The sequence below is a fragment of the Macaca nemestrina genome, chromosome 15 (genome assembly GCF_043159975.1).
Source record: "Macaca nemestrina isolate mMacNem1 chromosome 15, mMacNem.hap1, whole genome shotgun sequence".
In the NCBI taxonomy this organism is placed as follows: Eukaryota; Metazoa; Chordata; class Mammalia; order Primates; family Cercopithecidae; genus Macaca; species Macaca nemestrina.
Window position 1 is genome coordinate 12,151,896 of NC_092139.1, and position 25,482 is coordinate 12,177,377.

General features: G+C 41.3%; 1 long non-coding RNA gene across 1 annotated transcript; it reads right to left on the minus strand.

Moving 5' to 3' along the window:
• Nucleotides 1-501: 501 nt before the first annotated feature.
• LOC105470661 (uncharacterized) lies at nt 502-22,895 on the minus strand. The gene is made up of 3 exons (XR_011613235.1): nt 21,745-22,895; nt 19,437-19,617; nt 502-2,372 (listed from the first exon to the last, which is right to left on the minus strand). It is a non-coding gene; the product is annotated as an uncharacterized lncRNA (long non-coding RNA).
• Nucleotides 22,896-25,482: the final 2,587 nt, after the last annotated feature.

The following is a 25,482-nucleotide window of genomic DNA, read 5'->3' on the forward strand; positions in this document are numbered from 1 at the left end:
TGACACCTGGCTAATTTTTTGTATTTTTAGTAGAGACGGGATTTCACTGTGTTAGCCAGGATGGCCTCAATCTTCTGACCTCGTGATCCACCCACCTTGGCCTCTCAAAGTGCTGGGATTACAGGCATGAGCCACCGTGTCCGGCCCTGATGTGTTGATTTCTTAGGGCTACTATTGCAAAGGACCACAAACTGGGTGGCTTAAAACCACAGAAACAGCTGGGCGCAGTGACTCATGAGTGTAATCCCAACCCTTTAGGAGGCCCAGGCGGGCGGATCACCTGAGGTCAGGAGTTCAAGACCAGCCTGGCCAACATGGTGAAACCCCGTCTCTACCAAAAATACAAAAAGTAGCCAGGCATGGTAGCAGGTGCCTGTAATCCCAGCTACTCAGGAGGCAGGAGAATCGCTTGAACCCAGGAGGTGGAAGTTGCAGTAAGCCAAGATCGCGCCATTGCACTCCAGCCTGGGCGAAACTCCTTCTAAACAAACAAACAAACAAAACAAAACAAAACAAATAGAAACATTGCCTCAGCTCTGGAGGCTAAAAGCCCCAAAGTGAGTTGCCATCCAGGTAATGCCTCCTCTGAAGGCTCTAGGGGAGGATCCTTCCTTACGTCTTGTAGCTTTTGGTAGCTCCAGGGGTTCCTTGGCTTGTGGCAACATAACTTCAGTCTCTGCCTCTACTTCATGTGGTCATCTTATCCCTGGGTCTTCTTCTTATAAGAACACCAGTCATGTGGCATTAAGGGCCTACCTTAATTAGTTACCTCATCTTCACTAATTACATCTACAACTATCCTACTTCCAAATAAATTTACATTCTAAGTTATTGGGTGTTAGGACTTCAGCATATCTTTTTGGGGGACAAAATTCAACCCATAACAACTAGCATAATAATAATTAAATATGTTGGCCTTTGAAAAGGATATGAGAAAAAGTCAAACAAATAGGTTTAAGTTAAAGAGGAGAACGTATTGGACATACCGAGGAGGTAAATGTAGCTTCAGGCATAGCTGGATCCAGGAACTCAAATACCAATCAAAGGGCTTGATATCTGCCAGTCTCTAAATTCCACTTTGCACTGTGCTCAGCTTCATGTTCAGTAAGATTTCTCCACGTGGTAACTCCCAGAAATTGTGGGTTTACATACTCTTACACTTAGAGTCCCTATCAAGTGCAAGTACAGCAGATAAGAACTTTTCTCCTGGTTTTTGCCAAGTGTAGGATTGAATATTATAGCAATACCTGGGGTCAGGTGGCTTGCTGAACCTATTGCTGTGCTAATTGGCTCAGCCTGGTCCCATGTCCACACCTGGGGTTAGGAATAGACATAGGGTCAGCCCTCTCTGTAACTCAAAGCCTGGGAACAAGGAAGAATTATACCGAGGAAAATCAGAGAGAGGAATGGATATATGGCTGGAAAATCAGCAAATACTTAACACAGACAGTTTTTGGTCCCCTTTTTCCTGGGAGATGCAAGCAGGCTAATGTCAAAAGTGACATCCATCTTGTTTGATCCTGTGAGAAATAACACGAGACAGAGTATTTGGCACATAGCAGTTGGTCAATAAATGTTTCTCAAATTGAACTGGGATTTTCCTTTATCTGATATTTTTCTGGCCCTCTCTGGGCATCTCTTCCTTTCTTTTGATCTAAGTGTCATGCATTTCTCCTCAAGTGCCTCCCTTTTGTCTCATCAGTGAAAGTTGTAAACTATTCTAAATATAGCTTGTCTTTTCTTCTTCTTTCCCAAAAGTATGATCTTACCATTGGTGGACAAAGAATTACTATGTAAAGCTACATGACTGTTATGACTGTGATGACAATGTGTTTGAATGCCACCTTTCTCCCCAGGTTCCCACCAGAGTCCTCAGAAGATGTGTGATTTATAAGAAAGAATATTATGCACAGAAAAATCCCAACCATTCATTTTCTGCCATTCTCATGTCATGCGGTGAAGAGATGTTGGTCAAAGAATAAGTCAACAGCAGTTGGGTTCACCAGCTTTCACCAACGGATCATAAAAGAGTTCATGATTTTAATCAAAGTTCGTCATCCACCCAGAACTTAATAAATGAATTTCCACCAAAAGGAAATTTAAGCTTCTGAAAGTTACCCAGCCCAAGAGTAACAGGGTGAGCTGTGGGTCCAGAAAGAAAATAAAAATCAATCATGACAATTATCCTACTAAATTATCTTAAACTGCAGTGTATCAAAAAGGCTCAGGTAAATGTCGACTGTCATACCAACAAGCAGTGCTGTTCCCATCACTGACCTTTTTCTTGTTAAAATGCATGTCCATATGCAAAATAGAAGTGTTCCATATCAGAACTGAATGCACTATCCATTTCGAGAATTTCCCAAAATAATCTGCAGGAAATGGAATTCAAGAGACAATTCGGTTTATCTAAAGACATGTACAAACAACCTTTAAAAACTGTCTTGCCTGAAGAGTCACATCTTCAGTTTGTCAGCTCCTGTTTCAATGGATTCAGACCTGAGCTTGCTTCAAAATAAGATGCAGTGGAGTGGGATGTCCTGATGGCAAAACATCCTGAAATATCTCATTTATACACAGGTCATTTCTCTGCCAACTTCCATCACCTAAAATATACCTGAAAACCCAGTGAAAAGCAAGAGAAATGGTCCTTTGAACAGCCCATATAGATGTGGTCAAACTCAAGCACTTTGCTAATGAAAGAGCTACAGTCAGAACCTATGGACTCTGAACTCTTCTTAAAAATCTAATGATCTCGGTGTAACAGTGAAGGGCCTATCAGAAATCACATGGCTCATTTAGACTGGGATAATTCAAAGGCAGTTCAGTAAAGGCACTATTTACAGAGGAGTTTGGTGTAGAAAATTCGAAGGAGCTGTTACCATCCTGAGGTCTGAAGGGAAAGAGGAGGGTGTTGTTCCCAGAATGAGGAACAATGAAGAGCTCTGTGAAAAAAAGGCTACCTGAAGAGGAATGATGACCATGGAGGAAACGACCAGCCAAGGCAACCCCAGAAAAAGTGAGCCTAGAAAACGTATATCCCAGCATCCTCTCTTCCCTCTTATTTCTTGCCAGCTTGCCCAGCTGAAAGGCAGTGAGCTAGGGAGCCAGTTGATGCAGCCCCTAAAGTTCAGCTTTGCAGCCAGAGAGCAGGGTAGGACAGGGTGGCAAGTGGCCCTGCTGGGGCAAATAGACCATGACATATATACTTGGTTGATCGCTGTGGGTTTTTCAGCTCACAGTACATGTGGGGAAACTAGAAGCAACTGTTGCTAAACACGGTACATGGTCATGCCCAGAAGGGAACATCTAACAACAGCAAAGAAGAAATCAATGTTTCCTGCAGATACTGATATTCTAATATGTGAACAGGAACTTTTGAAAGTTTCATTCAAAGATACAGATTCTCTCCCAAAGGAATTCAAATAGAAATCATACGGAATGGGACAATTTAGGATCGGGCCCCAATTCTCCATGGTGCCAGAGGACATCCCTGTAGTACAGATACCTTAGTAATTTAATAGCAAGTAGTCCAGAAAAGCTTTTAAAAATCCTTAAACTTATCTTAAGCAGGTAGAGACATTTGGGGATTTTTTTATAGGGCTTTTTCCCCATAGTAGTTAAGATTTATTTGCTAATTTATGAAACACACAGTAATAATAACTAACATGTTATTGAGTTCTTACTATGTACTAGGCACTTTACACACAAAGGTCATCTCATCCTCACCCCAGCCTTATGAGCAAGCATGATTATCTCATTCCTATTTTACACATGGCAGTTAAGAAATTTGCCCAGGGTCCCACAGCTGGTAAGACACAGTGCCAGGATTAAATCCAGGCAGTCTGGCTCCAGAGTCTGTCCTCCTTACTGGACACACAGCCTCTCTAGCTCACATTTACAGCACCTGCTATGTGTAAGCACAATGCAAAGGAGATGAGAACAAAAAGAAGAAAGAAGAAGGAAACCAAAGAAAAGAAAAGAAAAGAGAGAGAGAGAGAGAAAGAAAGAAAGAAAGAAAAAAAGAAAGAAAGAAAGAAAGAAAGAAAGAAAGAAAGAAAGAGAAAGAAAGAAAGAGAAAGAAAGAAAGAAAGAAAGAAAGAAAGAAAGAAAGAAAGAAAGAAAGAAAGAAAGAAAGAAAGAGAGAGAGAGAGAGAGAGAGAAAGGAAAGGAAAGGAAAGGAAAGGAAAGGAAAGGAAAGGAAAGGAAAGGAAAGGAAAGGAAAGGAAAGGAAAGGAAAGGAAAGGAAAAAAGAAAAGAAAATAAAAAAGAAATGACATCCATGGCACCTAAATGAGTCTATAGTGCAGAAAAAGTACATGGAAATGCATGGTATATTATTTTTCTATTGCCATGTAACAAATTACCACCAATTTAGCAGCCTAACATAATGAGCTCTTCCCATTCATGAGCTCTCAGTTCAGTTGATCAGAAGCCCAAGCCTAGCATGCCTGGGTTCCCTTCTCAGGATCTAACAAGACTGAAATCAAGGTGTCAGTTAAGCAGCATTCATATCTGGAGGGTCTGGGGAAGGATCCATTTCCAAGCTCATAGAAGTTATCAACAGAATTCAGTTCCTTACAGTTGTAGGACTGAAGTCCCCATTTTCTTGCTGGCTCACAACTCACAGAGGCCACCCACACTCCTTGCCATGTGACCCCATCCATCTTTACAGCCAGCATTGGAGAATCTCCCTCATGCCAAACCCCACTCATTCTTTGACTCTCTCTACAGGAAGAGCATGATCTCCTGCAAGGGCTCACCTGATTAGGCCAGGCCCACCCAGAATAATCCCCTTATCCTAATGTCAACTAATTATGCATCATGATTACAATGGCAAAATCTCTTTTTCCATGGGCCTGATATCTCGTCATAGTCACAGGTTCCTCCCACACTTAAGGGAAGGGGATTACACAAGGGTGAGGGTCAGTGAAAGTCATCTTAGAATTCTGCCTCCAACACCTGGCAATGGTCGCATGAGGCATTGATGTGAGATGGTCACAAAGCAGTGTGGAGCTGACCCAAATGACCTTCTAATAAATTATATATATATAACATATTATAGTGATATGTAATTATAATAATACATATTACATATTATATGACATTTATATTATACTATATAATAATATTTATATAATATATTTAAAATTTTATACTATATATTATATATAATATATACTTATGTATTGTATTAGTCCATTCTCATGCTGCTATAAGGACATACCCGAGACTGGGTAATTTATAAAGAAAAAGGTTTAATGGACTCACAGTCTCACATGGCTGGGGAGGCCTCACAATCATGGCAGAAGGTGAAGAAGGTGCAAAGTCACATCTTACATGGTGGCAGGAAAGACAGCGTGTGCAGGGGAACTGCCCTTTATAAAACCATGAGATCTCATGAGGCTTATTCAATATCACTAGAACAGCATGGGAAAAACCCACCCCCACGATTCAATTACTCCCCACTGGGTCCCTCCCACTACAGATGGGGATTATGGGAGCTACAATTCAAGATGAGATTTGGGTGGGGACACAGCCAAACCTGGAGAAACTTGAGTTGCAAGTTTTCCATAGTGGTTAAAATTTATTTGTCAAAACTTATATATAAGTTTTATATTATATATAATATAAATGCCTATTTTATTATATACAATATAAATATCTATATAACATATAGATATATGTATTAGAGAGATAGAAAGTCATTAATTAACCTTGCAAACCTGGAGTCAGACTATGGGGATACTCCTTGGGCTCCGTCTTTATTGTTCAAGTTGTTTAATTCCTCCAAACCTTGGAGAAGTTTCCTGCTCTGACGTCCAATAAGTGACAGTATATTTCTCATAAGGTTGCTGTGAGGAGTAACATTTAAATCCATGTGGCTTCCTAGCACAGCACCTGGCAAGGAGTAGGCACTGGATACTGTTAGCTATTATAATTAATATTAGCATTGCTGTTAATATCTTTATTGCTATTCATATTTGAGTGAAATAAGCCTAGACTGAGTTCACAGCACAGCTGAGAAAATTTCCATTGCTTGTGTGGTTTAACATGGATTCTGGGAGCAATAACCCTGGTCACTGATGCATCAACTCTGGAATAAATGCCAGTGGCCGCTGGCAAGAAAGGAACAAGAGCATCCCATATTCCAGCTGCATTTACAAGATGGCTTATTGCTTTTATAGATCCTTCAGACAAGGGCACAAAGGCTTCCAGAGAGAAAAGCCTGAGATACTCTAATATGTATATGAACAGGAACATTTGTAAGATTCTTCAAAGCATATGGTCTCCAACCAAAGCAGACAAGCAATTGGAAACAGAGAAAGTTCTCCTCGCCTATCTATTTACGCTATAACAAGCTTCTCTTTTGCATTCACTTTAATTTAAACAACGTTGTATGTCAGGCTACTTCCTGCAAGTTGCAACTCATTTCAGCTCCTTTTGCATCATCACTCAAGAGAAGGCACCCACGAAGGCAAGGTGTGGGGGTTGTTTCATTATTGGGGATGGTGTCCTTTCCAGAAGCATCACCCTCTTTAACTGGTGAGGAGTGTTTTCTGATCTTTTCTAGAGCAGTGTCCTCCAAAGTGGAAAATAAGCAAAAAAAGCCATTAGACCTTCTATTTATACTTACTTCAAACTAAAAATAAAAAAGAAATTAAAGTGTGTTATATTTTAATAAGCAGCTTGACACTTGCCTCACTCCCTCTGCGTCGGTTACATATGGTATTGCAGAAATTCTGAGAGAAGGTGGGAATTCCACAACTCAGAGGAACTGGGGATGGGGGACACAATGGCATTCTTTTTTTTTTTTTTAATTATACTTTTAGTTCTGGGATACGTGTGCAGAACACGCAGGTTTGTTACATAGGTGTACACGTGCCATGGTGGTTTGCTGCACCCATCAACCCGTCATCTACATTAGGTATTTCTCCTAACGCTATGCTCCCCTAGCCCCCCACCGCTCCCCCCAACAGGCCCTGGTGTGTAATGTTACCCTCCTGTGTTCATGTGTTCTCATTGTTCAGCTCCCACTTATGAGTGAGAATGTGCAGTGTTTGGTTTTCTGTTCTTGTGTTAGTTTGCTGAGAATGATGGTTTCCAGTTTCATCCACATCCCTGCAAAGGACATGAACTCATCCTTTTTATGGCTGCATAGTATTCCATGGTGTATATGTGCCACATTTTCTTTATCCAGTCTATCATAGATGGGCATTTGGTTTGGTTCCAAGTCTTTGCTATTGTGAATAGTGCTGCAATAAACGTACGTGTGCATGTGTCTTTACAGTAGAATGCAAATCAATAAACGTAATCCAAACAGAACCAATGACAGAAACCACATGATTATCTCAATAGATGCAGAGAAGACCTTCAATAAAATTCAACACCACTTCATGCTAAAAACGCTCAATATTGATAGAACATATCTCAAAATAATGGGAGTTATTTTTGACAAACCCACAGCCAATATCATACTGAATGGGCAAAAGCTGGAAGCATTCCCTTTGAAAACCAGCACAAGACAAGGATGCCCTCTCTCTCCACTCCAATTTAACATAGTATTGGAAGTTCTGGCCAGGGTAATCAGACAAGAGAGCTGATGGGTGCAGCACACCAACATGGCACAAGTATACATATGTAACAAACCTGCACGTTACGCACATGTACCCTAGAACTTAAAGTATAATAATAATAACAAATAAATAAATAAATAAATTTTTAAAAAATGAGAAAGAAATAAAGGGTATTCACATAGGAAGAGAGGAAGTCAGATTGTCTCTGCAGATGTCAATGGCGTTCTTACTGCCTCTAGCCTATAACCTACTGAGGTTTCTTGCAATTTACACATGCCTGGTAGTGTGGATTCACAGACTGCATTATCTCCTCTTAACTATAGCAGCTCTCACAAAAAGGACTAGTGGCTTAAAGATTCCTACAAAGTAATCTGAATTGAAGGAAATAATAACAATGCAAGCATCTGCATGCAAGGAGAAAATGGCTGTAACTTCTCCCACCACTAATAGGAGCTTTTTATCAGTTATATTGTGATGTAAAAAAAAAGATCATGAGCAACTCGAATCTGTCAAAACAAACAAATAAAAAAGGAAGTTATCAAGCAGATTATGTAACATATAGATTTACATTTAAAACCGTGATCCGATATTTTCTATACTAGAATATAGGTTCCAGAACATCAGGGATCTTGTGTTTTTTCAAGCTTTTTACTCATATTCTTAGCTTGGCACAAAGGAGGCACTGCATAAATATCTATTAATAAATAACTTAATCTGTAATGATGAGGCTTACATTTTTCAGAGATAGCCTCAATCATCTCTCTCCTTCCATAGGCTGGCTTACAACGTGATCTTGCTATTCCCTCATCAAGAAGTATAGTCTAGGCCTGGCGCGGTGGCTCATGCCTGTAATCCCAGCACTTTGGGAGGCTGAGGTGGGCAGATCACCAGGCCAACACAGCGAAACCCCATCTCTACTAAAAATACAAAAATTAGCTAGGCGTGGTGGCAGGCGCCTGTAATTCCAGCTACTTGAGAGGCTGAGGCAGGAGAATTTCTTGAACCTGGGAGTCAGAGGTTGCAGTGAGCCAAGATCGCATCACTGCACTCCAGCCTGGCGACAGAGTGAGACTCCATCAAAAAAAAAAAGAAGAAGAAGAAGAAGGAGAAATATAGTCTAATTCCCAGCCCTTGAGCCAAGGCAGGCTTATGACAGCTTTGATGGATAGATTATGGCAGAGGGAATGCTACGTGACTTCCAAGGCTGTCAGGAAAAGCCACACAGCTTTCCTCTCTGATTTCTCCTGAGATGCTTATTCTGGAGGGAGCAACATCTGCTATTCAAGAAGTCCAGCTACACTGAGACCATCGTGGTGAAAGAGGCACATGAACACTCTGACCAACAGCCCCAGTTAAGGTCCCAAAGCTGCCAGTCATGGCAATGGCACAACTTGGACATCCTTCAAATGACTGTAGCCTCAGCTTCATCCAGTATCAGACTGTAATACACAAGGACCTGCAAGTGAGAACCAGTCAGCTGAGCCCTTTTTTAATTCCTGACCCAGAAATCATGAGCAAAACAAACTTGTGAGTTTAAATCATTAAATTTGGGGATCATTTATTACGTGTTACTAGATAACTAAAACAATAAACCTCCTCCCAAATATATGTTATGGCTTAATATTTTTTATTTCTTTTCTTTTCTTTTTTTATTTTTTTGAGACAGAGTCTCACTCTGTTGCCAGAATGGAGTGCAATGGCACCATCTTGGCTCACTGCAACCTCCTCCTCCCAGGTTCAAGCAATTCTCACGCCTCAGCTTCCAAGTAGCTGAGATTACAGGCACCCACTACCAACTCTGGCTAATTTTTTGTATTTTTAGTAAAGACAGGGTTTCACCATGTTGACCAGGCTGTTCTCAAACTCCCAACCTCAGGTGATCCACCCGCCTTGGCCTCCCAAAGTGCTGGGATTACAGGTGTGAGCCACCGTGCCCGGCCATGGCTTAAGATATTTTTAAATAATACTATAAGGCCATCGCAAGTCATGAAACATGTAAAACTAAGCATGCAGTTCATTTCTAATACTAATTTTATTTAGTGAGAGCAATGATATTTTGGTACTATTCACAAATAGAGTAATTAGATTACAAGTAATTTCAGTTTTATCAATTTGTAATAGACCTAATGTTTGTGTCCACCCAAAATCCACATATTGAAATTCTAATCCCCAAAGTGATAATAGGTTGGTGCTTGCGGCTTTTGCCATTACTTTTAATGGTAATGCCGATGGCACAACTAGCACATCCTTCAGAGGACTGCAGTCTCAGCTACAGCCAATTGGTTTTAATGGCAAAACCACAAATACTTTTGCACCAACCTAATATTAGGAGGTGGGGCCTTTAGTGGGTAATCGGGTCATGAGAGTGGGATCCTCATGAATCCTATTCCCTCATCAAGAATTGTAGTCTGGCTGGGCACAGTGGCTCATGCCTGTAATCCCAGCACTTTGGGAGGCCGAGGCAGACGGATCACCTGAGGTCAGGAGTTCAAGACCAGCCTGACCAACATGATGAAACTGTCTCTACTAAAAATACAAAAAGTAGCCAGGCATGGTGGCAGGCACCTGTAATCCCAGCTACTTGAGAGGTTAAGGCAGGAGAATCACTTGAACCCGGGAGGCGGAGGTTGCAGTGAGCTGAGATCATGCCACTGCACTCCAGCCTGGGCAAGAAGAGCAAAACTCTGTCTTAAAAAAAAAAAAGAAAAAAAAAAGTGTAGTCTAATTCCCCAGCCCTTAAGGCAAGGCAGGCTTATAACTGCTTTGATGGATTGATCCTATTCATGAGGATTCCACTCTCATGACCCAGTTACCCACTAAAGGCCCCTTTTGTCATGTGAGGATACAATGGAAAGTCAGTAACCTGCAGCCTGGAAGAGGACCGTCACCAGAACCTAACAATGCTGGCACCCTGATTTCGGACTGCCAGCCTCCAGAACAATGAGAAATACATGTTTGTCGTGTAAACCATCCAGTCCATGGTATTTTTGCTACAATGGCTCAAACTGAGACACCATTTAAAATTGTAACTGCTTATGTATGCTTTCTGGTGGACATAAGATATCATCAGTGCAAGTATATAATTTACAAATAAGTACACAAATATTGGGAATGCATGTTTAAAATATTTCAAACTGAAGTGTAAGATTAAATTGCTAGATTGGAAAATGAAGAAAATAAATCAAACCTCTCCCAGCATCCTGCACAACATTTCAGGAGGTTCTTGGACTCTTGTCATCCAGACCTGGCCTCACTTTAATGAATCCCATCTTGGGTATGTATCTAGCAGGCAATGTGCACAGTGCTTGTGTGCCGTCTGTGCTGTAGTTGCCAGACCTCTTGGATTCATCCCTGTTCTGCTTCTCACTCCCTCTGCACATTTAGGCAAATTACTCTAACCTTCCCCTCCACCCTTTTTCTTGAGACAAGATGGAGTACAGTGATGTCATCACAGCTCATTGCAGACTCGACTTCCCAAGCTCCAGTGATTCTCACACCTCAGCCTCACAAGTAGCTGAGACTACAAGTGTGCGCCATCACACTCAGCTAATTTATTTTATTTTATTGCTATTATTATTATCATTATTATTAGAGAGACGGGTCTCACTAGGTTTCCCAGGCTGGCCTCAAACTCCTAGGCTTAAGTGATCCTCCCACCTCAGCCCCACAAAGTGCTGGGATTAGAGGCATGAGCCACCACACCTATCCTCTAACTTTTTTCTGAGCCTCAGTTTCCTAATCTGTAAAAGCCGACTTATAAGACTAGATAGCTCATAGGGTTATTGTGAAGATCAAAGGAAAAACTTTCAGTAAAGAACCTGTTCAGGATTGTATGTGTATAGCACACTCAGCACAGGTAGTCAACACTCAATAAACATCAGCTGCATCTTCATCCTCATTATTACAAGGGGCAACCTCCGAAAGAACACAGGAAAGGCAGGAAAGGCATGTAAAATGGGGCCATAGAGCAGATTCTGAGTGATGGTCCTAAGGACTCAAATGAGGAAGATGCTCAGTCTTATAAAGAGAAAAAAGAATAAAAATCATGAAACTACCACAGTATCATGTGCCAAAAAATTCTGAGATAGCAGTGATTTGGAGAAATATACTGGTGAGAATGTGAAGTTCTGTAAACTTTCTGGAAAGTAATCATCTGTGTTCATTTAAGTTAAAATTGTACATACCCTTTGACCCAGCAATCACACCTTTGTAAATATATCCCAAAGCAACAGTGTATAAGAATATGTTAAAAAATGATGTGTGTATGTGTGTTTATGTATATAGGCATAGACACATACATGTGTATACATGCATGCATTTGTGTCTGGTTATAATACCATAGAAAAAAGACTACAAGGTTATGCACTAAGCTGTTAAAATTAGTTACTTTAAGAGAGATGGAGATGGAGAGGAATAGACCAAAAAAATTCCTTATGCACTAAATTGCCACCCTTGCTATAAATCACTGGTATTTATTTATTTTTAAATAAAGAAACTAGAGAACTTGGAACTTCACTGTTTATCTTAGATAAAGCCACATGTAAAGCACATCCTTCCTTCTCCTGAAGAGGAGTTTCTGGTCTTTAAAAGATGAAGTTCTAAATGGCGGATCCTCGTACTTTTGACCACTGGGGATGGATGGTGCAAGTGTAGGAGAAAAGGAGACGGGAGAGAGAGGAAAATCAGGCAAAAAGTCAAAATCTTGGAATTTTGCATTTCACAGTCACGTAAAATAAACCAAACAGGCAAAAAGCAATGATGAGAACTTTTCTTACTTAAAGTATCTCCTATTACACTTCCCAAATTATAAACATATTTGTGATTGGCCAAGTACATATATTCTAGTAGGTAAAAAAAGAAAATACACCATTTAGATAGACTCAGGATATTTTTTAAGTACCTACCAACTGTCAATCACCCTCCAGTTGCTTTCAAATATCAATTTCATCTCCAGAACATTCCAGTGGTTGAGTCAGCAAGCACTCCCAATCACTGGCACTTTAGTTTGAAATACCATCATGAGCCACTCCGGTTTCTAAGGGAGACTGTTCTGGAGTACAGGGGATTTGGCCTAAAGGAGACGTTTTATTTGGGATTGTTTTGGCAGCAGGTGTCAACATCTAATTTAATCTGATTTTAGCAAAAAAAGGGCCTTTATTATCTTACTTATCGTGGAATTTTTTGCAATAAGCCTACTTCCCAGGGCCAGATCCGGCCATTCCAAGATTTCATCAGGATTCTTTCTCTAATTTTCATCTCTGCTTACCTCAATGTGGGCTTTATTATCTGGGTGACTCTCCCTTCACAGTAACAGCATCCAACATGCATTCTATGCACTTTGTAGCCCTGGTGAAAAGATGTCTTCCTGTTCCCCATAAAGTCCATTCAATTACCTTGTCACATCTGGAACCAAGGGGGAGGAGTCAAATCTATTCAAACTCTTTGGACTGGGATGAGGGAGGCATGGTTCCTCAAAAGGAAATTTAAGACGTTACTATCAGAAGAAGGTCTGGACTTGGGGTAAGCGAAGCAACATATGTCCGTTTCAGGGAATAACAAGAAGTGATTTGGGTCATGGTGTCCTGCAGACTCCCAGGAACCCTTCTGTAGCACAAAGCCTGCCATGTGGTGAATATGGCTATGAGTGAGAAATCAGGGAGGCCCAGAAGGTCACACGAGGATAATGGAAAGAGCTGGCCTGCTGATTCAAAGTCTGTGTTTGGAATTCCCTGATGAATCCTACACTCTTTAGAGTTTGAGAACCTTGGGATCTGAGCTCTGTTAAAAAAAAAAAAAAAGGATACCCCTGCTATACCTGCCCACAAACCTATAGACTTGAGAAGGACAAAAAGGTGGGGCTTATGAACATGGGCTCTGACAACAAACCAGGGCCATCTCCCTCCTTCCCTACCTGCCACCCATTAGCTTGTGATGTGTGGAAGTGATTTAACTTACCTGCGTTTCATTTTCTCATCAGGAAAATGCAGCTTATTGCCAACTACATGGACTTCTGGCCAGCATTAGTGTTTTCTTCAAGAGTTCCATAAAGGAGCAGCCAAGAGGGTGGGGAAGGGAACCCCATGTCTAGAAGGAGTTTGCTCTCCTGCTTACCAGTGAGGTGAACTTGCTCTGAAATTGTTTCCTCACCTGGGAAGAAGTAAAGTTAATGATAGCACCTGCCTTCTACAATTTTCTGTAGGATTAACATCACAGGTGTTCTGCACTGTGCCGGCAGAGAGCAAGCACTCAACATATGGCAGGTGCTGGGGCTCTCACTCGGATACAAGTCTCGTGAGCTCAAGGCTTTGTGTCTGTCTTAGCTGAGCTGTAACTTAGAACAGTGCCTGGCATATAATGGATGTCCAACAGATATTTGTCAGAGAAACTGTGGAATGCTTGTCATCAGTTCAGTATTACCTCAACTCGGCCTTCTCTTCTACAACTTCTCCTACTTCCCAAATTTTCTGATTCAGATGTTATATTCAGTGCATAGTTATCAAGCACCTGTTTTGTTGCAGGCACTCATCCACACTCTGGGAACGGAGCTGTGAATAAGACATGCAAAGCAGTTACTCTTGGGAGTTCATATTCTTCTAGAGAGAGGGAGGGGGGTTGTATATTCGGTGGGGATAAGGTCTAAGAAAGAAATAAAGTGCAGTGACGACAAGGAGTTGAGGGGTGGGAAGTCAAAAATATGTGATCTGGGAAGCTTCGGACAAGATGGCTTTTGAGCTCACTCCCAAAAGATGCAAGGAGCCAGCCATGAAAAGGGCTAGTAGGAGGGAATTCGAGGTGGAAGTCCTGAGGTGGCATTATGGATTGAATTGTGTCCCCAAAGAGATATGCTGAAGTGATAACTAGTACCTGTAAATACGGCCTTATTTGGAAAGAGAGCCTTAGCAAATATAGTGAAGTTGAGTTCTACTCAATTCAGGTGGGCCCTAATCCAATGACCAATGTCTTCATAAGAAGAGGAGAAGAGATGTAGAAACACACAGGGAGGCAGAGATGGGGACAAAGCACCCACACGCCAAGGAATTGCCAACAACGTCAGGAACTCAGAGAAGGAAATGGAATACTTCCCTGGAGCCTTCAGAGGGGATATAGCCATGCAGACACCTTGATTCGGACTCCAAGCCTCCAGAACTATGGGAGAATAGATTTCTGTCGTTTTTCACCACCTGGTTTGTGGAGCTTTGTTAAGGCAACTCCAGGAAATTAATGCAAATAAGCTTGGCATGTTCAAGGGACAGGAAGGAAGATTGTTGACAATGGACTGCAGGGGAGAAAGTCAAGAAATAAGGGCAGAGAGTTAGGAAGAGGCGAACTCAGCAGGACCTGGTGGGCCATGGTGTAAATACCAACCGCTGCTCAGCCTGCAAGGGAAGCCAGGGGAGGAGCTCAGTGGGGGAAGGACATGATTTACGTTTTTCAGAATCACTTGGGCACCTATACTATGGGGGCACATAGCAAAACAGAGGGACTGGTTAGCCTGGAGACAGTCATTGCTAAGGGCATGGGGTGGCTTTTATTACCCTGGCAGTAACATCCTTTAGATATTGAAAGGAAGGACCATCGACTGAGTTAGGTGAGTCTGGAAGCACCTTTCAACCCAGGAGTTGCTCAAGGAAGAAGGGTGGATGCTCATTTTGTGTGTGTGCCTCCAGATCTTTCACCTCAAACCACAATCTGCCATCTTTCTCCCATTCTAAATTCACTAATGTTCCAGAAGTGAAGCGCATATTTTCTGAGAAAGTGGATAGGTGCATACATCTGCACATAGGCATTTGCACATGGCTGTAAATTAATGGCTCATGCTTAAGGAAGAAGGAAGTACCAATCCCTGCTATGTATGGTCAGCCTGTGTTTTCTCTTTCTTTTTCTAAGCATGAAAATGCTGTATTTTGTATTTTTCCCTCACTGTGATCATTCTGGTTTTGTGACTGTGTATTAGTTACCCTGGCAACGTGGTAGACTTGAATTTGATTGGCCAGGTTGTCAGGTTCATTGTGAGAGCCAGGGGCCCGTTTTTGAGCGCTAGACCTGTGCATGTTTACCGCAGCTACACAGACAAGCTTGGTCAGGAAAACCTGATTGAGCAGAACTTCTGCATCCCCTCTGTCTGCCAGAGGGACCCTTCCAGCACCTGCTGTGTGAATGTCCCTTGCATTGCTTTTGAAAAGATGCAAGAGCTCATCTCTATCTTTGAAATGTCTGTCAGAAAATGTGCTTAGCATTGGTATGTTCAGACAATGGTGCAGAATATATTTATTTATAATGAGAAATTAATTCTCAAAGAAGCTTAGGGAGAATGGTCTAATTGCTGGACCATGGGATTAGAACCTGTTACACAGATTTAATTCAGACTTGCTGTGCATTATTGAGTAAGTCACAAACTCAGTCAAATGCTTCGTTTTCTGTAAATAAATTCCATTCATAAAGAAAGAGCCTCATCTTAAGAATGAAGTTCTAAGAGCACTGAAGATTTAAACTGGGATAAAGTTGTAGTCTTGTTCTTCCAACAATATTGAATCACTTATTTAATCAATGTATCAGATACCTGGTTTACTGATTAAAGTCGGCTTCTATTCATTTACCAATTACCTAGGAAAAAAACAAACTCCCATGTATGGCTGAAAATCTTTATTAGCCAATGAATAAATAACTCCAAAAAAAAGTAAAGTTAGATACAGACCAATGCCTTAAAAAGTAATAACTGTGTTTTTCTTATTTGCTCAGATTCCTAAGTAGCCACACCTGGCTCACTTCTTGCAATCCTTTTGTTTTCAAAGAAAGCATATCATCGATGCCTGGATCTATCACACTCTCTGTATTTGAACGTATTATATCTAACTGTGCTATATAACCAGAATAGTCTTAATATAGATGTAAAAGTCATTGGCAAGCAGTCATTTTTCACCTGGGTTAAGTGTTACAGTATGTTCAGCTCCAGTAAGGCTAACATTTAGGATGTCCAATTCAAAGAAGAAGAAGAAAAAAAGTCTGAAGGGAAAAGAGACAAGAAGCACATTCCAAATATCCTTCCAAAAAAGATGATTGCACACTAATAATTAATTCCTCTGCTAAAGTTACTAGGGAAAAACGTGAACCATCTAAAACTCAGACCTCCCCCAACCCCCCATTCAGGAAAAAAAAAAATGCCTTGTTAATTGTGCACAGGGCGACAAGAGAATCAGAGAATAATAGGAAACTAACTCCTTCAGGGTTGAGCCGATAAACCAAATTAATATTAGCTTTTGAACATCACATGCTTTCTAAAAGACCTGGCGTGGTTGGATTTTGTTAGTGAAACTTGTTTGCAAGACTATCAGTAGTGCATTCAGATTAAGCGTTGTTTCTAAATCTGCTAATTTGCTTGCACATGGCACAATGACACAGCCTTAGATTTGTGTAAGGAGTGTTAATTTGTTTAGCATAAATATTTTAAATATACCACAATTTTTATAACTCTTTTTTTTTTTTGTCCGCCTTTATCGTCTAACACTTTGGGAATCCCCCAAAATGGAAGTGGCAGGACTCTTGACCCTTGAGAGGCCTGTTTGCTCTCAGATTTGTGTGCAAGGAAGAGTCTTCTGGAAATAACCCTCTTTTTTTTTTTTTTTTTTTTTTGAGATGGAGTCTTGCTCTGTCGCCCAGGCTGGAATGCAGTGGCGCAATCTCGGCTCACTGCAAGCTCCGCCTCCTGAGTTCACGCCATTCTCCTGCTTCAGCCTCCCAAGTAGCTGGGACTACAGGTGCCTGCCACCACCCTGGGTTAATTTTTTGTATTTTTAGTTTCACCGTGTTAGCCAGGATGGTCTCGATCTCCTGACCTCATGATCCACCCGCCTCAGCCTCCCAAAGTGCGGGAATTACAGGCATGAGCCCCTGCACCCAGCCCTGGAAATAACCCTCTCTTGACCAGGAGGCATTTGGTCAGAGGCTTCCGCGGTGAGCCCTGGCTTGAGGCTGCTCGTTCCTGCTGGTCTTGTGCCTTGCCTGCTTGGAAGCCACCCTCCCCAGCCTCTCCCTTCCTAGAACTCCGAGCCACAGACAAGTGCCCAGAACATTACCCTGAGATTTTCAAACAAGACAGAGAAGAATAAGAAAATGAAAAAACTCAAATAAAAGTCTGTGGAGATGGAATTAATTAACAGGAAAAAATAATACGAAGGCCAAGGAGGGGAGAGAGGGTGAGAAACAACAAAAACTCATTTAGAGCCAACAGAGATCATCTGAGGGAAAGCAAAGAATGGAACCCAAATGAAAGATTCTGTGAAGTCTAGGGAGAAGACTTGGGGATGTGCACAGAGATAAAAGGACGCAGTGATTAATAAAACAGAGGGGAAAATGAAAATGCAACACAAAGCCCTCTGGTTCTACATACAAGCCAAGGTACATATGCCAGTAAAAGCAGGGAAATGGGGAACAAAGGATGTCATAGCAACCTCAACGAGCCCTGTTGTGCTAGTGATTGCAGCACTCATGGACATCCATCAGGAAGCCTCCGATACCCAAACCAGGTACTCACAAGGGGAGGGCTGTGGCCCTCAGCCAGGGGGATCTGAGACCCTGCAAAGCACTCTTGTCTCACTTTCTTCCTTCCTCCCTCCCAAAAATCCAAACCAGTTCTGCACCAAGCCTCTCCCTTCTTTTCCCGCAGCTGTTTTCCTGAAATGCAGGAAAACAAACCTGGACCAAGCATCCTGATGCTTTCACACCCCCCAAATTATGCTTCCCAAGTTGTTTCAACCCTGAGTAATGTCGTAGCATTCCTTTGTGCTCTCGAAAGACTCCCTGCTCCTTTAAAACAAAGACAATGATAATAACAAAAGAAAAACGCATAAATGTGTTTTGCTTGCTGTTGCAAAATCAGGCATCCCACCGTTCGAATTCATTTGGGGATGTGGACATCCAATGGGATATATAGCTCATTTACCTGTGCCTAATTCAAAGAGAAATGCTCATTTCCTTCCACCTCTATCTTCTACTTAAATTGTAGGTCTCTTCTTTATTAATAGACCATCACTTCTTTCTACTTTCTTGTGGTTTGAGTGGGGGAAATACTGGGACATTTGGAACGAAACTGGAAAGATGAATGTTTCACCATCAAGACTTGGAACGCAGTGGAAAATAAAAGAACTTTTACAGGAACCTAATGGAGATATTGACATGTGTGTCTGGAAATCTAAACTTAGTAAAGTGTAAGGCAAGAACAGGCTTTCCCACTTTATTTCTGTATCTGGAAAGTTTCAGCGGCTGGTACCATATGAATATTTATTAATGCATTGTGAATCAGAACCTGTGATTATTACTCAAACTATCTTTTTACCTTGCAAGCTTCAACTCAGAAGAATAAAAACACATCTGCTTTTGCTCTTCCCATATTTTATTCAATGTTTTAACAGCTTTGCTGTAAATATCTCATCCATTACGATTTAGTTGTGACTATATCGGCTTCACGTCTCCTGTTTTATTACTGTCATCACAGTGAAACAACACACTGTTAATTCTGTTAACTAACAAGTTCATTGTTCGAGCTAGTCAGCCATCTCTCGTTTGTTGGGTCCACATGTTAAAAAAGAATTGGTTATAAATCAAAGAAGGGCCTGAGTGGGGCGTGTTCCCTTTGTTCAGATGAGTGAGTCTTTATTTGAGATTGTCATTTAATACGCCGTCATGGAATAAATGACTAAATCTGAAGATAGGGCCAAATTCAATCGTATTAGATGACGAGGCTGCACAACCCTCCAGGAATTCAGCTCTAAAATATGCAAACGTACATACAGCTTCAGATTCTCTGCATGAAACCTGTACTTCTTTTATAGCTCCCATTCAATTTAGACCTTGTAAACCTACCTTCTTCCAGATCTTTCCAGAGCAAACTTGGTAATATTTTTCCCTCTCAATGTGAAAACTGAGTCAGTCAGTGTGGTCTGATGGTTAAGAATGTGGACTTTCAAATTCAGCATCCTGGTTTGCTTTCCACTCTGCCATTTCGGAGTTGTATGGACTTGAATGATTTAGTTAGCATCCTGATCTGTAAAATGGGAGAGCAACAACACCTACCATGTTAGGTAGTTGTGACAATTAAATGAGAAAATGTCTATAATCTTCTGTATCAGTCAGGACTCAGTATAGGAAATCAGAATCATTCCAGATATTTCAACCATATAATGAGTTATTCAGATATTAGGTGTGTACCAGTTACCTATTACCATGATAGTGTTGGGAAACACATGCCTGGACACACGCACACACATACAGTGGCTGACAACAACGAGCATGTATTTAAATCACAGATCTGCAGGTCAGAGATTTGGGCTGGGCTGGGCTGTGCTGGGCAGTTCTTCTGGCGATGCTAGGTTCACTCTATGCCTCACTGGCTGTCGGCTGGTACACCGAGCAAATGTCTAATTCTCCATCAGGATAGCCTGAGTATTTATTTATTTATTTATTTATTTATTTATTTATTTATTTATTTTTGGCAGAGACAGAGGAGCAAAAGGACCTCTCCTTGTGTGATGTTGGCTAACATCCCACTGGCCAAAACAGGTTACATGTCAGGTCCATAGGCAAAGGTTGGTATAGATAGAATGCCCACTCTTATGAAATAAACAAACAAAAAAAAAGAATGAGTTCTGAGGGCATTTGAAATGGGTACCATAGATCTTGGTCTATATCAGAAAGAGAAGGGAAAGGAAAGGTAGGGAAGGGAAGGGAAGGGAAGGGAAGGGAAGGGAAGGGAAGGGAAGGGAAGGGAAGGGAAAGGAAGAAAGGAGGAAACCTCATTTTAAGAAGGTCATTTGAGTCTACTAATTTCAAAACACAAATGAGCTGAATTTATTAGGAACAAATTCTGGTTCATTAGAACTAATTTTTCTAAGACACATTCCTTAAGGAAAACATACCTTAGTTGTGATTCTAAATCTGTCTCCTGAGAAATCTTGGATGCCTGCTGATCATTTTGAATTCCTTGCTACCCTCAACTTTCTGGCTGCATGTAAGAAATCATTTTAAATGAATTGAATAAAATTCACAAGTGTTATATGCCAGCAAATGATGAACTCACAGGAAATATGACTCAAATCCACTTTTTTCATTTTGTTTTTTTCTCATAATAAATAGAAATGAACAAATGTGGCTTTAATGACATCTTGGAGTGAGAGCTTTTATTGATATATTATCAGTTGGAAGTGTGTAACACTTTGGTAAATAAACTCCATTCTGCATATTTATAACCAGATTGAAAAAGGTGTATTTGTTATTTCCTGTGACATTTTCTAATGATAGTGAAGTTTTATATGTGAAGATATACATGTACCATCATAAAAATGAACAATATTTCAGCTTACAAAATGTTTCTTTGATTGAAGATGTTTTTGTACTTACTTACTTTCCAATTACTTTTTTAACCTGTGCTCACACACTTAAAAATACCTTCTCCTCCTTCCTGTAAAGCTGTAAACAGATGCTCCAAATTGTGTCAGTTGAGACAAAATTTGGAGCATCTGTTTTAGGGTGACAAGTCCTTCTTTGGGCAGCTGAAGTTTTGATCATTAGCTAATTACAGTTTGTATCAGGTCAAAGTCTGGGTTACAAAAAAAGTAGAAACTGGCTTAAGAAAAAAAGGGAATTCAGTGACTCACATCCACTGGCTTCAGACACAGTGTGATGAAGGTATTTAAATGATGCCCTAGAACCTGGTATCTCCCTGTCTCTCAGCTGTGCTTTCTGATTTGTGTTAGCTTTCTTTTAAGACAGGTTACCTCCACAAAGTCACAAGATGACAACAACTATAGAACAGCTTCTTTGTTTCATAGATGGAAGAAAATAGTCTCTCTCTCTCTCTCTCTCTCTCTCTCTCTCCCCCCCCCCCGCCTCTCTCTCTCTCTCCCCCCCCTCCCTCTCTCTCTCTCTCTCTCTCCCCCCACCGGCCCTCCACCTCCTCTTTTGCTTTCTATTTTTCCTTCCCAACCCTCTCCCCCTACCAGCTGAAAAGTCAAGGATATCAGCCTACCTAACATTGGCTCAATTGCTCACATGCAAATACCTGGACAAACTTTTGTAACCAGGAGTGTATCAGTTATCTATTGCTATATAACCAATTACACCCCCCTCCTTCCTCTGCCAAACTTAGCAGCTTAAAATAACATGCACTTATTACCTCACAGTTTCTATGGGCCAGAGATCCAAATATGGCTTCATTAGGTCCTCCAGCTCAGAGTCTTTTGTAAGTTCCAATTGTGGTGTCAACCAGCACTCCAGTCATTTCAAGGTTCAACAGGATCCTCTCCCAAACCCACTCAGTGGTTACTGGCAGGATTCAATTCATTGTGGACTGTTGGACTGAGAGCCTCAGGTCCTCACTGGCTGTTCGGCAGAGACCATGCTCAGCTTTTTGCCATGTGGCCTCTCTGTAGGGAAGTTCACAACAAGGCAGCTGGCTTCATCACAGCAAGCAAACGAGACAGATGGATGTCACAGTCTCTGATAACCTAATCCTGGAAGGGATATCCCATCATTTCTGTCATATTTTAGTCATTATTAGTGTATTAGTCCATTTTCATGCTGCTGATAAAGACATACCTGAGACCGAGCAATTTACAAAGAAAGAGGTTTAATTGGACTTACAGTTCCATGTGGCTGGGGAAGCCTCACGATCAAGGCAGAAGGCAAGGAAGAGCAAGCCACGTCTTCCATGGATGGCAGCAGGCAAAGAGAGAGAGCTTGGGCAGGGGAATTTCTCTTTTTAAAATCATCAGATCTCAGGAGACTTATTCACTATCATGAGAATACCATGGGAAAGACTTTCCCCATGATTCAGTTACCTCCCACTGGGTCCCTCCCACAACATGTGGGAATTCAAGATGAGAATTGGGTGGGGACACAGCCAAACCATATCAATTAGCAAGTCCATCCACACTCAAAAAGTAGGGATTACACAACAGCGTGAATACCAGGAGGTGGGGAGCCCATGGGAGCCATTTCCAAAGCTGCTTACTACCATGGATAGTGACATACGCTGGTTGGTTTAACTGAATCTCAGCCCGCCACTAGAGCTGGGTGAGAATCAACCACAACATTTTCTAAACTATGAGTGAAGGTGACCGTCACAAATGGGAATCTGCATATGGTTAGAAAGTTTGCATGTGGTTTGAACATGGTTGAGTGGACAACATTTATGATCATTACTCACAACAGTCCGATGATACACTATCATCGTAAGTGTTGAGAATAATACATTAAGTCACGTTCCTGATTTTGACACTGTTTCATGAGTCACCAAGACAACATATTCAGAGGCAGTAAGTTAAAACTACAGAAACGATGGTCGCATGGTAAAATTGACCTTAATATACTTGAATGTAGATTTAAACAGCACAGACTCATGTCCCACTGACTCATGTCCCACTGACTCTATATTTTCTGCATAGAGTGTCCGATGTCGAGATTTCTCAACATTTGAGACCGAAAACATGTGTAGTACTTTTCAGAACTTGAAAATAATAAGTGTTTATTATCATTTGTGGTGAGGAGAAAGGAAAAAGAGTATTTCAACCAACAGACTGCAGTCATTTTTCTATTCTAGGGGTAATTGACTAATCCATATCCATGTTGATAGCTCTTTGCTTAGGAAACCTTGATGGCTTATTTGGATGAGAAAGGTGAGTTCAGAGATTGATGTTGCAAAGATAGTTGAATGGGTCTGTATAAGAAAGAAGGAGCTGGGGACCATGGCTCATTTCTGTAATCTCAGCATTTTGGGAGGCTGAGACAGGAGGATTGCTTGAGCCCAGGAATTCAAGAGCAGCCTGGGCAACATAGGGAGACCCCCATCTCTATAAAAATAAATTAGCCAGGTGTAGTGTTGTGCACCTGTAGTCCCAGCTACCAAGGAAGCTGAGTCAGGAGGAGCCCTTGAGCCTGGGAGGTTGAGGTTGCAATGAGCAGTGATCCCACCACTGCACTGCAGTCTGGGAGACAGAGTGAGACACTGTCTCAAAAAAGAAAGAAAAGAAAAGAGAAGAGAAGCAAAGAAAAAAAGAAAGAGGGAAAGAAAAAGAAGAGAGAAAGAAGGAGAGAGAGAGAGAAGGGAAGAGAAATAGAGGAATAAAGGGAGGGAGGGAAGGAGGAAAGGAGGGAGGGAGGGAGGGAGGGAGGGAAGAAGGAAGGAAGGAAGAAAGAAAGGAAAAGGAAGGAGAAGGAAGGAAGGGAGGGAGGGAGGAAGGAAGGAAGGAGATGAAGGAAGGAAGGAAGGAAGAAAGATGAAGGAAGGAAGGAAGAAAGATGAAGGAAGGAAGGAAGGAAGGCAGGGAGGGAGGGAGGGAGGGAGGGGAGGGGAGAGGAGAGGAGAGGAAGGAAGGAAAGGAGGGGAGAGGAAGGAAGGAAAGGAGGGGAGAGGAAGGAAGGATGGAAGGAATAAAGATGGAAGGAAGGAAGGAAAGAAGAAAGGAAGGAATGAAGACAAGGGAGGAAGGAAGGAAGGAAGGAGAGGAAGGAAGGAAGGAAAGAGAGGAAGGAAGGAAAGAGAGGAAGGATGGATGGAAGGAAGAAAGATGGAAGGAAGAAAGATGGAAGGAAGGAAGGAAAGACGGAAGGAGGGAAGGAAAAGAAGGAAGTTTTCAGATGCTCAACATGGAGGGAGAAAAAGAACCCTTAGCTTGAATGAGGGCCCAGAGAATATTTTTGAGCTTTAAAAGAAAAGATAATTCCAGAATACTGAAGTTAGGGACCCCTGACATTGGAGTTAAATGGCAGTGACCGATTCTGTCTGTTATCTGTTTAATAACCATTCTCTTTTATCTCATATATAATAAACAATGACTTTATTTTCAGAGTATAAAAACATTCCGTGAAATACTCCCTTTCAAAGGTTCCCTTTTGGCGATACGTAACCATGTGAGACAACACGGCCATGAAACAAACTGATTCTGCCAGTGGCTCCTAGGAACACATTTGCTTTCCTGATAAAAGAGCACAGATGTAGTTACAGAAGTACCTGTGCCTTTTTTTTTTTTTAATTTCTTAAATGCAGATGTAAGAACTGGTACTGAAGCAGTCATCTTGTGACCATAAGGAAAAAGCCAAGAGTATCAGAACCAGTGGCCTAGCCATTGCACAGTCATCTAAACACACCTCTAGACTTGTTATTATATATATATTAAAAAACCCTGATCTTGTTATTTGCAATTCAACATAATCCTAACTTATGTAATATTGATCAAATTGATACAAATAAGAAATAAATTACTTGGGAATAAAACTTCCAGTAGTTTGTCAAGCTTCTCCAATCTTCTGATTTCTTTATGTACTTTATTTTCCCATTGCATTTTTCCCCAATAAATATTCATCTTCAGTACTCAAGAGTCTTTCTTATGTAAGAGGGAAGTTTCTCTGAAGCTAAAATCACAATAGAAAAATATATCCAGAGGTGCAGCCCTTAGCCCCCAGCAGTTTCTTTCCTTGGTTATGCCATCTATTGTCAGGACATATCAACAAAACACAACAAATGGTCGGATGTGGCCGTCCTTGGTCATGATCTCTTTCATTCTTGAATACCTACTCATCACTTACAGTTCTGCCTTAGTTTACTGTGCAGAAGCCACTTGTCATGTAACATCCAAAGCTGGTCATTTAGAACTTAACTTCTCTCCATCTCTTCATACTGAGATGCAGCGATGGGAGATTTCCATTTCTTCTCTGAAATGTTGTTTATACACACATTTCAGGCATAAACTTTGTGGGAAACAAAAATGAGTGAGGAATCAAAAATTGCTCTCAACAGCATCTTGTAGACATAAACTTTCAAGAAAAAAAAAAAGAGAAAACCTCAAAGGTCTTGTAGAAGAGATAAGTCATCCACCCAACCGCCTAAAATATAAAGTGAAAAAGTAGCAACGGC